Source organism: Lepisosteus oculatus, unplaced genomic scaffold (genome assembly GCF_040954835.1).
Source record: "Lepisosteus oculatus isolate fLepOcu1 unplaced genomic scaffold, fLepOcu1.hap2 HAP2_SCAFFOLD_60, whole genome shotgun sequence".
NCBI classification, from domain to species: Eukaryota; Metazoa; Chordata; class Actinopteri; order Semionotiformes; family Lepisosteidae; genus Lepisosteus; species Lepisosteus oculatus.
Genome location: NW_027168149.1, coordinates 19,118 through 32,754, shown reverse-complemented (window position 1 = coordinate 32,754; position 13,637 = coordinate 19,118). Strand labels below are relative to the sequence as shown.

Here is a 13,637-nt window from a genome sequence, read left to right as displayed (position 1 = left end):
TCTAGAATCGTACTTGTATAGATGCAGCCTTTAATGTGTTGCTAGGTTAAAATTGATGACTTCTTGTATTTCAGTAGGCAACTGCCCTCTTGATTTCGGATTTAATTTCTTTATTACAGGGGCGCTTTTATGAAGACAGAGTCATGTTCAGGTACTTTGCTTGATGGAGGAAGCTCATTTCGGACTCTGTGATCTGCTCACCTGGAAAGGTCTGCTATACTACTACAAGAGAGAAGTAGAGTCTGGAAGAAGGGACAATTTTATGATGCTTTGGAAGATAATGTTTTTTTTTCTTATACTGAAAATGAAAGGTAGTTGTTTCTATATGGACTCAGTCTTTGGAATTCGTATATATATATATTTCAGTGATCCCTCAGCCATTCCTTCTGTATTGTAATTCAATTTCTCTTTTAAAATTCCTTCCCCACTTCTAGGACCTGCAGTTGCTGAACTCCACAATGGCTTCTATTGGAAAGTCTGTGACTGAGACCAAGTAAGTGTTCACTTTTTTATGAAACCATTATTTATTTTGGAGCAATGAGCAATTCTTATATAAATGCAATAAAATCATTATGCTCAAACTATGAGAGAGAATTTTAAGGATAATTTAATAAATCAGTCTTAGCTTGTTTCTATACACAGATGGTATTATTTATTTTCAAAGGAAACCCGCGAGGATTCCCCTGGTGTGCAAGATTTGCCTGAATACTTTTGATCAGCTTCCTGCTCACTTGAAGAGGGCGTGTATGAAGCACGCCACGGCAGAAGAGATCAGGATGGCCTCTCAACAGGCGAGGGAGGACATGATGAATCACCTGAAGAACGGGGTCATCGTGGATTACCACAGAATAGAGATCGTGTCTGGTGAGGCAAACAGGATAGTGGTTGTAAGACTGCTAGAGTCCTTGGGCCTTTTTGTACATGGGAAGCCTGAAGACACATTGGCAAGGTGAGATATTTTTAATCTGTAAGGCTTCTGTAGTTTCTTTTTGAAATCATTGTTACAACATATTATGTAAAAGCATGTTGAAAAGAATCTACCTGCATTCCAGCGGCCCTGAGCAAGAGGCCGCTGTCCAGGAGGAAGAGATGCCAGAGGCTGCTCTAGAAACTGAAACAGAAGCAGATAAGGAAGGGGAAGATGTGAGCTCTGAAGAACTCTATCAGCAGTAAGACTTTTTATTTTTCAGATGTATCTATTTTTTACTAAAATTCTAATTTGTCTTATAGGTATAAAATGTTTAAACTGGTGTTTTATATCCTTACAGGCCCTGAGTAGTTAAAAAGTATCAGCAGGCCAGAAGAGAGTGGCCCAAGCTGCACTCTATAGAAAGCACTCCCTGGATGCTCCTCTCCTGATTGGATTCAAACAGTACCTTACCAAGGATCTGGGAGTGGCAAATTATTCTCAGGAGGTATTTATTTTTTAAAGGCATTTCAAATTAAGCAATGGTATCTTCATTGTAAATGTTTTTATTTCTTAGCTTAAAATTCACCCATGTGAAATGATGTCAGCCATAAACATCATGACTCTATATTTCCTACCTGAATCTATTCTACTTAAATTATTACATTATACACAATTTGAGTTCATTTTAAAAAGTAAAAGGTAATGAAAGGAATGCATTTTCATAAGAAAGATAATACCGATATGCATGTGATAATCTTCCTTATATCATGTAGTGCGTCATTTGGACACTTTGTGGGCTTCAAATACAAAGAAAATCATGTTCTATGGTAGAAAATACAAAACTTAAGCTTTTATTTTAATTAGATTTCTTTATAAAGCATAAGCAATCATTTATTACATCGCTTCTTGAATTAAATCTTTTGACAAGAGGTAAGACTTCTGTTACATTTAAACCCATGTTTAGCTGTGTTTTTTAGATTTAACTGAACCAATTTCTGTGTGTGATAATGTCCTTGAATTCTGACAACATCACACTAAATTACATGATATAAAACAGCTAATGTTTCTAGAGATAAAGTTTCTGAGATGCTTCTAATTACTTTTTATTACCAGGCACAGTTTAATTCACCTTGTACAGTACTGAAAGACCAAGATGCTTTTTTAAAAAGTTATTTAACATTTTATAGAACTTTGTCTACTATGGCAACATGATGAGCTTGGTGAAACTTGGAAAAATACTGCTTGGCCACTTATCTTAAGATAAAGATAGGATAAAGGTTTATCTTTTGCACCTACCTGACCCCCAGGGAAGGCCAATGCTTTCTAGGTTGATGGTTCCCTACAGTAGACTGTACTTTAATTTCAAAGGTAATGTATATTGACCCAAATCAGTTTTGGAATCCAATCTACTGACGAGATGGAGCACATCCTTTTTTCAGGATTTTAGCATCATACGTTTGGTATATTTAGTCCCTAATGCTGAAAGAAATGATCATAGAACATTTGGACACTTTGTGGGCTTGAAATACAAAGCAAATCATGTTCTATGGTACAAGATAAATACAAAACTTAAGCTTTTATTTTAATTAGATTTGTTTATAAAGCATAAGCAATCATTTATTACATTAATATATGTGAAAATAACATTTTAGCATCATACGTTTAGTATATTTAGTCCCTAATGCTGAAAGAAATGATCATAGAACATGACATCTAACCTTACCTGCCGTTTTTTTAATCCCTATTGCTCAATGCACGGTGAAAGCATTGCATACATGTGTCTGACAATGAGGAATGGGCCCCTGAGACAGTCATTTGCCTGTTTCACAAATGATCGTATTTTCCTAGAGATTCTGTTTGGGATTCAGATGTGCATTCGGACAGCAATCCCTTTCAAGAAATGATACGTTCTGAATGAGGTCAAAGGTGCTGGAACACTGTATCTAGGATGTGTTTGCAGAGACTGTGTGTCTCCTGCTTCAATGCAGTGATAAACAGATGTGCTCCTTTAATTTATTGGTACATGCCCAGGGCAGTAAGCAGTCTGAGGATTTATTTCCAGATGGAATAGAGCAGTGAAGCAGTGAAGTAGTGCAAAACACTGGATCATTATATTATTAGAATCTATTCTACTTAAATTATTACATTATACTCAATTTGAGTTCATTTTAAAAAGTAAAAGGTAATGAAAGGAATGCATTTTCATAAGAAAGATAATACCGATATGCATGTGATAATCTTCCTTATATCATGTAGTGCGTCATTTGGACACTTTGTGGGCTTGAAATACAAAGAAAATCATGTTCTATGGTACAAGATAAATACAAAACTTAAGCTTTTATTTTAATTAGATTTGTTTATAAAGCATAAGCATTCATTTATTACATTAATATATGTGAAAATAACATTTTAGCATCATATGTTTAGTATATTTAGTCCCTAATGCCGAAAGAAATGATCATTTGTTTAACATGCACGGGTCTGTCTCAAAGGATGCAGTACTCCTGAAGGGTCTCAAACCCTACATTTCAGATGCCTAGCTGTATCCCTCACATGTAGCACCTCAGAATGACTTCTAACCTTACCTGTGGTGTATTAAGTCCCTATTGCTCAATGCACGGTGTACGTACTGCATACATGTGTCTTGAGAATGAGGAATGGGCCCCTGAGACAGTCATTTGCCTGTTTCACAAACAGGGACCTGGACCTAGACCTGGCCCGTACGGGGCTCAAACCTGCGACCTTGGCGTTATTAGCACCACGCTCTAACCAACTGAGCTAACCAGCCTCACGACAGTGCTCCTCTCTGTGCTGCAAAAAATCAAACTCAGGGAATTTCTTTTGTCCTCCTTTGAATAGAAAGCCGTGTAATTCAGTGTACGGGCTTTCTCGTGCAGTTTCATGGTTCTTGTAACCCAAATCCTACACTGGCCTGAAGTGCCCCCCCATTTCACAGCATTTTTCAGCTGATTTAAAATGTACCTAAAGGAGAAGCATTATTGAAGACCATCAATTACCAAGAGCTTTTGTCAAAGGTTTTGGTGGTCATTTTGAATGACCACAGAGCGCTGTGACCTCAGTTTTACATCTCATCCAAAAGACAGCGCCCTTTTACAACACAGCATCTCCGTCACTATACTGGGGCATTGGGACCCGCACAGACCTCAGGGTGAGCGCCCCCCCGCCGGCACCATTAACACCGCTTCCAGCTGGAAGCTTTGTTTTTCCCTGTAGCTCACCCTCATCCAGGTACTGACCTGGCTCACACCTGCTTAGCTTCAGTGGGTTTTCAGTTGCGAGTTGCAATGGGATGCAAGTGATGGAGCCGCTCGCTGCAAAAGCCACTGCATTGGCTGGGAATCGAACCCGAGCCTCCCGCGTGGCAGGCGAGAATTCTACCACTGAACCACCAATGCTCAGTGCCTGGGCCTTCAAAAAAGACGCTTTTTTGGTGCTCTGTGCAAAACGCATCGACATCTGCTTCCAGCTGCAAAATGCCATTTGCAGACACTGAAGAACTTATTTCCAAGGCAGCGGGTACAAGCGATTGGGTGTTTTAGAACCACCAGGAACAGCAAAGAGGCGCTCTTCTTTGCTTGTGCCGAAACACACCGACTGAAGGCGGACAACGTAGTCGGCAGGATTGGAACCTGTGCGGGGAGACCCCAATGGATTTCTAGTCCATCGCCTTAACCACTCAGCCACGACTACAGAAAGCCCCACCGCCGCTGCATTCTTGCTACAATCTTACCTGGATCGCGAGGCGCCGGCGGAAGCCTATTTCAAAGTCGTTCTCCGTTTCAAAAAAACATTTCCAAAATACAAGCCTTGCAGACAGACACGCCTCAGAGGACTTAAGGGTGGCTTCATGTCGGAATGATAAAGTCTCCCCGTCCGGACATGAAAATGCCACTTTGTTACACACAAAAAAAGAATCAACAACAGAGAAATGCCCACAAGCATTTGAAAAGCCGCACCACGTCGCACTTGAAATAGCTCTTACATTAGTGGTAGACGCAGGAATCGCCTTTTTATTTACGCTTTTACCAACGCGATGGAAAGCAAAACAAAGCAAAGCAGAGCAAAACAAAACGAACAAACGAAAACCCTCACGTCCTGCACTTGCATATAACGCCGTTACGTGCCCAAGCGGTATTGTACGTCATCCTAGCACTGCACCCCGGGTCGTACGGTATATTGGAACGAGCACACGCCACGAATCGTCTCGAATCACTCCCTACAGCTGTAAGGCGCCTTGAAGCGTGCACCCCCAACATTCTTCTTTGCGCATCTGTGAAAGGTAAACTCTTGAGCAAACTCTGAACCAGCTCTAAGGAAACTAATCCGATTAGACGTTACTTTGACTCATCTTCTTACGCTCAGTGCCGGATTGCTCAAACTCCAGCTAGGGTTAGGGTTAGCATTCCCACGCTACTTAGACACTTTGTTTACGCTCAGTGCTGGATTTTGGGAACTTCAGGACGAGTGGGAATTTTCTCCTATCTGTCCATTCTGTTTTGTTTTGGAGACTCTTGGCTGCCTATGTTGTTCAGTGCAGCGTGAAGGAAACATTTTCCAAAACTGTGTCAGCTCAAAAGTTGTAAGAAAACCTCTCCAGGTGCTTTAACTCTCTTCATTTTTGTCATTTAATGTGATACTCGATGTATAACTGGAGCCTCACATATGCAAATGGTGAGGCTCCAGTTCGACACCCAGTTCGACACCACTTTACAGTATATGACAAAAGCATGGCAGACTGTGCCGGACCAGCTGGTAACTTCCGCTTATTTTGACCATATTAAACATTGGAAATCTTCCCACTTGCATTTGTGACACTTGATTTTGGCTCCACCTAAGACACTCTTAAATCTTCAAACACTTTTCTCTTCTCCCGCAACACACTTGTCTGTCGGCACTATGTGGCAGCGTTGCATGACAACCCATCTCACCACGGAAAGGAACCTAACAGCTCTGGTAAGAGAGTAGAATTACCTGAAGAACTGCTTTCCATGGAAGCAGGTCCCAGCGATGTAGCATTTTTATAGTACCAGGAAAGGAGAAGCTGCACTTCGCCTTTGCCGCACAGGCACAAGGTGACGTGCGGCAGACGCCGTAGTCGGCAGGATTCGAACCTGAGCAGGGAGTCCCCAATGGATTTCAAGTCCATCGCCTTAACTACTCGGCCACGACTACAGCGAGCTCGCCACCGCCGCATTCCTCCTATAATCTAACACGGAGTGCGAGGTGGCTGCGGAAACTTTATTAAAGTCGCTCTCCGTTAAAAAAAAAATACCTTTCACAAGATACATGCCGGCAGACAGACACGCCTCAGAGGGTTTAAGGCTGGCTTCACGTTCAAATGATAAAGTCTCCCCGTCCGGATGTCAAAATGCAACTTTGGCAGACAGAAAAAACATCAACAAACCACAAATGTGGACAAGGATTTTACAAGCTGCACCACACTGCACTTTCAAAAGCATTTACATTCGTGTTAGACGCAGGAATTGTCTTTGTTTTGCGCGCTTACGAACGCCATAGAAAACGAAACAAAACAAAAGCCCTCAGCTCCTGCACTTGATTATAATGCCGTTACGTGTCGAAGCAGGAATTTACGTCATCTTACCACTGCAACATGGGGAATAGAGGGAAATGAACACACGCTACGAATCGTCTCAATCACTCCCTAGAGTCGTAAGGCACATTGAAGGGTGCACCCCCATCATTAATCGTTGGGCCTCTGTAAAAGGAAAGCTGTTGAGCAGTCTTTGAAACAGCTCGGATGAAACACTTGATTGCTTCCATGTGCATCTGGAGCCCACTTCTTATTTTCACTTCACGCCGCCCAAAGCATTTCTAAAACAGGAGATTCGCGTTTGGGAATGCGCCCTGCCCTACAAATAAAACAGGTCTACGGGTCTGAAACCTGCTCCACGGAAAACAGTTCTGTTGCGCTTTTGATCCAAGGGAGATTCTCTGTTCTTGCTTTTTGATGACATAACACCCAAAGGGGCTTCTTTGGAGCTGGATTCCAACCAGCATCCTAAAGTTTCTTGGCGGTATCCTTTACAGTCCTCTGTTCGGTCGACAAGGAACAGAAGGGGGCAGCTTTCCTCACACATACAGTGCAATGTACTGTAGTGTTCCCCTTCATTGAATTCGCAGTTCTGCATCAGACCTCTAACTCGTTTCCTTAGCTTGGATTTAAGCCACGAAGCAGGCTTATACTGTATAAACGTCTAGAGGAATCACAAACTATTTGAGAGGCCATCATCCCAGGGGGAACTGACAAAGTCTATCCCTAAACACCTAGCGCAGTCTCTCGAGAGACTGTCAAAAATCGCTTTCTCCGTTTGTGCTGCAAGTAAGTGAAAACGCGGTCTCAACCCAGAGCCACTTGGCAGCAGCGGCACGTAAATACTGTTACTACCACTGCTCGATACCAACGTTAGCCTACTATACCATGTTCAGCCACCGCTAGAAAATGTAAGGCTCTAGTACTGGAGCAAACAACAGGAGAGCCAACGTCAAACGTAGAGAGCGACAAGGATGGGATTCAAACCCATGCGTGCAGAGCACAATGGATTAGCAGTCCATCACCTTAACCACTCAGCCACCTCGTCGATGAAACTGGGCTGTCCAGACATGGGTTGGCGCGCTCCAGATGATCTTTTTCTTTTTTTTCCCTCGTACTCGAGGGTCCTTTTCCTGTTCCACATGCGATTTCAACATTTTCCTTGGGAGATGTCAAGCCAGCAAGCCACTGCTGTGGTTCAGTGGCCAGTGTGGAGTTCAGTGGCCCTGTTGTACACAGAAAGCACATTGAGCTCCTTGGACATGAAAAGTTCCAGATAAAAGCCATTTGTCATCCTTTCTCTTGGTGTCGATGTTGCTATTGTATGTAAAGGTGGCAACTTGCTCAGCGAGCAGGCGGAGCACACACCGAATGCAGATGTGTCTGAGTGGTGTGTCCAAGTGGCTGCAAAAGGACAACACTACCGGGGCGCCGTTGCTTAGTTGGTTAAAGCGCTTGTCTCTTAAACAGGAGATCCTGAGTCCGAATCCCAGTGGTGCCTTGTTTGTTCTGTCTTCTCGAACAGAACTGGTCCTTACAGACAACCGCCTACGGCTAGACTTAATTAAATGCAAGTATTCATTTCCTGTCTTTAACGCGACTTGTTTTTCTTAAAATGGATGGAACTTGCAAAACATGAAATACAAACATTGCTAATCAGCGCTAGCGGCTGGCAAAAAAAAGAAGTCAGCAATGTTTTTTTTTCTTTAACCTTAACCCTGCTAATGGAGAAGAGTTAAACGACCGAGTCTATGCAGCTTAAACGGTGCTCACGTCGGGTTCTTAGCTGAAAGGGTGGTAAATCATGCTCACCCCAGTCCTTAATCTTTTAAAAGGATACAAAATTGAACCTAGTCGCCACATCACATACATCCTGTTCAACGATAAAAAGGTGACATCTATCCTCGATCCAGAGTAAATCCCACGATGAGGGCATATTTTTTTCCACTTTACCATGAGTCGGGCTCAGCTGCACAGAGGCGAGAGCAGAGCAATGAGGTCACGGGGACAGGGGAGTCACACGCTGGCGGTTTAAACACGCGGAAGAAAACTGAGGGATCCACAGTATGTGGACCCTCTGTGCGCCATCAGTCCGCACTCCGGACTCTGAATCCTGCCATCCAAGTTAAGATCTCGGCGGAACCTGAGGCGCAGTTCCTTCTTAAAACGTAATCTGGTGAGCATTTCTAGAATCGTACTTGTATAGATGCAGCCTTTAATGTGTTGCTAGGTTAAAATTGATGACTTCTTGAACTTCAGTATTCAACTGCCCTCTTGATTTCGGATTTAATTTCTTTATTACAGGGGCGCTTTTATGAAGACAGAGTCATGTTCAGGTACTTTGCTTGATGGAGGAAGCATATTTCGGACTCTGTGATCTGCTCACCTGGAAAGGTCTGCTGTACTACTACAAGAGAGAAGTAGAGTCTGGAAGAATGGACAATTTTATGATGCTTTGGAAGATAATGTTTTCTTTTTCTTTGAAATCGAAATGAATCAGAATATCAGTGCAAAAGACAAACTCTTGGTTTGGTTTAAAGAGATATGGTTTTAAAACAGACAAAATGTAGAAAACAGGTGTTTCTCACTTTTGGAAAAGAATGGACCGGGGGTAATATTTTACTAGGTGCAGTGCTGATCTCGCTGGGTTACAGTCCTGCAGTGTCACAGCAGGGCCAGTGACGCAATGGCTAACGCGTCTGACTACGGATCAGGAGATTGCAGGTTTGACTCCTGCCTGGGTCAGGTCGTTTTTAAACGCATCGGGTTACTCCCTAAGTAGTCTGTGCTACTTACTGCATTGTAATCGTACCCAGTAAGAGATTTCCTTCATGTAAATGAACTGCACCTGACAGCTTTAGAAAAACACCTGGGCTCAGTACGGTGCTGAGAGCTTAGCGTTGCTGTTCTAATTAGCACGCACTGCATCGGCTATGAGCCCGAACTTTTCAATTATTCCGATCAGTAAGTCAACACGTAGTCCACATGAACGGTAGAAATATTCTCTTGTCTGTCTCTTGTTTGTATAGAACTGAATGTCCCTGACAATGTACTGTTAGTTTTAATTGAAGAACGGCATTTGTGTTCAAATATACCAGACAAGTTTATATAACTGCTCATGCGACACTCAGTTGTAATTAGTCAAGAAATAAAGTCGAACAACAGCTGCGAGTTTGATTCTGAACGTATGAGATTGCAGCGCCTTTTACTTCCATTGACAAATGATAGAGATTCGAAGAGAGATCCTTCAGACCAGCAAGCAAACCCACGGCTTTTTCGGTTTTCTATCTAGGCAACGTTGGTGTCTGCAATAGCATACATGAAAGCGTGATGCAATTTCTGTGGCTACATTTGTTGCACGTCATGCACAGTAAGAGTGTTTCTAACACCAAATAAAAAGTCAACAATTAGCGATCACGCCTTCTCCTCAGTTAACCCACTGAAACCCTTGCTGTTAACAGTTCTTTACTGCGTGCTTTACCAGCACCTACATATCGTGTCGGTTCTTTCAGCTTTATTCATTAGGTTTTCAAAGGCATAAGTAGAGCACCAGAGGTGCGAACGCAAAATGTGTGGTTATCTGAAGAATTGCTTCCCATGGCAGCGGGTCCAAGTGATTTCGCGTTGTTATAGTACCAGGAAAGGAGAAGCGGCACTTCGCTTCTGCCGCGCAGGCACAAGGCGACGTGCGGCAGACGCCGGAGTCGGCAGGTTTCGAACCTGCGCGGGGAAGCCCCAACGCATTTCGAGTCCATCGCCTTAACCACTCGGCCATGACAAAAGTGAGCTCGCTGCCGCCGCATTCCTCCTATAATATAACACGGAGTGCGAGGTGGCTGCGGAAACCTTTTTAAAGTTGCTCTCCGTTAAAAAAAATACCTTTCACAAGATTTGTGCCGGCAGACAGACACGCCTCAGAGGGTTTAAGGCTGGCTTCACGTTCAAATGATAAAGTCCCCCAGTCCGGATGTCAAAATGCAACTTTGGCAGACAGAAAAAACATCAACAAACCAAAAATGTGGACAAGGATTTTACAAGCTGCACCACACTGCACTTTCAAAAGCATTTACATTCGTGTTAGACGCAGGAATTGCCTTTGATTTGCGCGCTTACGAACGCCATGGAAAACGAAACAAAACTAAAGCCCTCAGCTCCTGCACTTGATTATAATCCCGTTACGTGTCGAAGCAGGAATTTACGTTACATTGGTGTTAGCAGTGGGATGGGATAGCCCTTCGCCGGGGACGGCGATTTAAGCGGGGGAGAGTGTAACGCTTACGGCCGACAGGCACTGTGTAAGAGCCGGCGTACCAGAGCAGGTGACGTCGCCGCCCTTCCCTGTGATAGCAGGACTACAGCTACTGGGCTGTTGAGAGATCTCTCTTTAGCTCACGGGGCTAGGTCGCTGCAGAGAGACGCGGAAGTCCCGGGTTCGAGCCTCCAGTCGGGATGGGGCCGACCAGATGCGGCAAGGGCGCCCGCCTGAGCCCCCGTTGCGTTACATCTCTATTCCCCGTGTTGCATGTGATCTTATCTTTATCTAAGTCATAATAATTAATAAAGAGAGTCTGATTTAACAAACAACACACGCCCAACATTTGACATTGCTGTTTCTTTATTGACCAAATGGTTTAAACAATCAAGGTCATTGATGGAAAAAGTACGTGAACCCTTATATTAAGGAGCTAGTGGAACCTCCTTTATGACAAAAACCTCAACCCCCACTTTCTGTAGCGGCTGGTCAGACCTGAGCAGCGGTTAGGAGGTATTTTGGCCTATTCCTCTATGCAAAACTGTTTCAGTTCATGTATATTTTTGGGATGTCTTGCGCTGAACGGCCTGCTTCAGATCACGCCACAGCACTTCAATGGGATTGGGGTCAGGACTCTTACTTGGCCATCCCAAAATACGGAATTTCTTCTGTTTCAGCCACTCTGTTGTTGATGTACTCCTTTGTTTTTGTCATGCTGCATGACCCAGCGTCTTTCGAGTTTTAGATCACAGGCAGACACCCTGACATTCTGCTGTAGATTTTCCTGATACATCTTGGAATTCATCGGTCCCTCGATGATTGCAAGCCGTACAGCCTCCGCTATGCTTCCCAGGTGGGATGAGGTTTTGGAGTTGGTATGCAGTGTTTTGTTATCTCCAAACATAACGCTGTGCACATTTACCAACAAGTACCCTACCCTACCATTTTGTATATAGTATTCTCCGGTTTTATCTCTTGTGTATATAGTGATTCTGAATTTCCTTCTCTGGTTGTATATAGCCTGTGCTTGTGATATTCTTGTTGATAGTATTGCTCTTATTTTTTTTTAATTGTGTAGGGCGTCAGGAGCCGCCCTTGAAGGGGGGGGGTACTGTCACGCCCGACATCCCTCCCTAGAGGGCGCTCCACTGCTCCCATTATTGTTTGTGTGATTTAGTTCTCCAGGTGTACCCTTTTAGTGTTATTATTTAAAGACTAGCTCCTCCAGTCCTCGGGGCTCATCATTAGGGTAAGATGTCGCGAGGCCCGCCTAGCACCAGGAAACCCTACATCCGTCTCCTGAGGGCAGAGGCCTCATCCCCGACGCCTCCCGTTTCCTGAGCCCGGGGTCTGGAGGATCTCGCCCCGTCACCCTTGGACCTCCATGTTTCGTTTGTCTGTGTGCTCCCCCCTCCCGGGGATTTTAACTTTGTCGCGTTCCAGGATGGATTTCCAGTTTATGGACTTTCGGACCGTGCTTTGACCTGCCCTTGGACCCGTTTGGATTTGGATGCCGTTTTGTCTTCCCCATACACTGTCTCACGGACTGTCACTATTATTTTGTGCACTATTAAACCCCTGTGTGTTCCTTTTTACCACGCCTCCTGTTTTCTCCAGCTCTTACTGCATCGCATAGGGTCTTCTATAAGATCTGACACGGATTCCAGTCCGTGTCCGTTACAGGACCTATAATTAGTATGATGAATGTATCGCTTGCGTCAGGCGTTGTACCTGATCAATTTAAGGTAGCGGTTGTTAGACCGCTCCTTAAGAAGTCAAATTTGGATCCACAAGTTCTTAACAACTACAGGCCTGTCTCAAAGGTCCAATTTCAATCTAAAGGTCTTGGGAGAATAGTTGTTGCCCAACGTCAATCGTATCTGGATCCAAATAATATACTTGAGAAATTTCAGTCTGGTTTCTGAAACTGCATTAACAAGAGTCGTAAATGATATTCTCTTAGCTACTGATGCGGGGAATGCAACAGTGCTTGTGCTTCTAGATCTTAGAGCTGCCTTTGACACGGTTGACCTCTCTGTTTTGTTACACAGGCTTGAGTTTGAGGTTGGCTTTTCTGGAACCGTCCTTCAGTGGTTTACTTCACATTTTACTCATCGTTTTCATTATGTTCAAATATCTAATAATTGTACTGCTTCATCAATGTCACCAGTTCAATTTGGGGTACCAGAAGATCAGTGCTGGGACCAATATTGCTCTCTCTCTCTACATGCTGCTGCTAGGTAGGATAATATGAAAAAATAATATGAACTTTCATTCATATGCTGATGACACTCAAATAAACATTTTGTTTACACCAAACGACAACTCTTCTATTATCAGTTTAGTTAAATGCATTAAGGAAGGAAATACTTGGATGTGTGAAAACTTTTTGTTACTCAACTCTGAGAAAAATGAGGATCTGTTGATCGGAGGCAACAATACTGATAGGACTACTATAACTTCAGCACTTAACTCAGAGGATTTAAACATTTGCCTCAAAAAGACAGCACGTAACCTAGGCGGCATATTAGACACAAGGCTCTTAACAACTTGCATTGTTAAGTGCCTTGGGACAACCTTGTTGTGAAAGGCGCTATATAGAAATACATTGATTTGAATTGAATTGACAATGTAAAATGTTGTGTGTGTTGTTTGTTAAACAAGACTGTCTTTATTTATCAAAAAATAAAGGAATTTGCTAGGAATGCAAACGTTAGGTTGCGCTTCTTCATGCTGCATCGTCGGCATGAGTGGAGCTTTTTAAACGTCTGTACTTACTGTGCCCCATAAGAAATCGTTTGTCCCCGTTCAAAAGAGATTGTGCGATGTCCTGCAGTGTTCGCAAAGCAAACCTTTGACAGTTTGAAAAGAGGAATTTATTCTTCTTCCTGTGCGTGCAGTAG

The 13,637-nt window shown here is 43.4% G+C and overlaps 2 non-coding genes across 2 annotated transcripts; both read right to left on the bottom strand.

Annotated features, from left to right (window-relative positions):
• Nucleotides 1-6,021: 6,021 nt before the first annotated feature.
• Nucleotides 6,022-6,103, bottom strand: trnas-uga (transfer RNA serine (anticodon UGA)). The gene has a single exon. It is a non-coding gene; the product is annotated as a tRNA-Ser (tRNA).
• Nucleotides 6,104-7,448: 1,345 nt separating this feature from the next.
• Nucleotides 7,449-7,530, bottom strand: trnas-gcu (transfer RNA serine (anticodon GCU)). Its single transcript has one exon. It is a non-coding gene; the product is annotated as a tRNA-Ser (tRNA).
• Nucleotides 7,531-13,637: the final 6,107 nt, after the last annotated feature.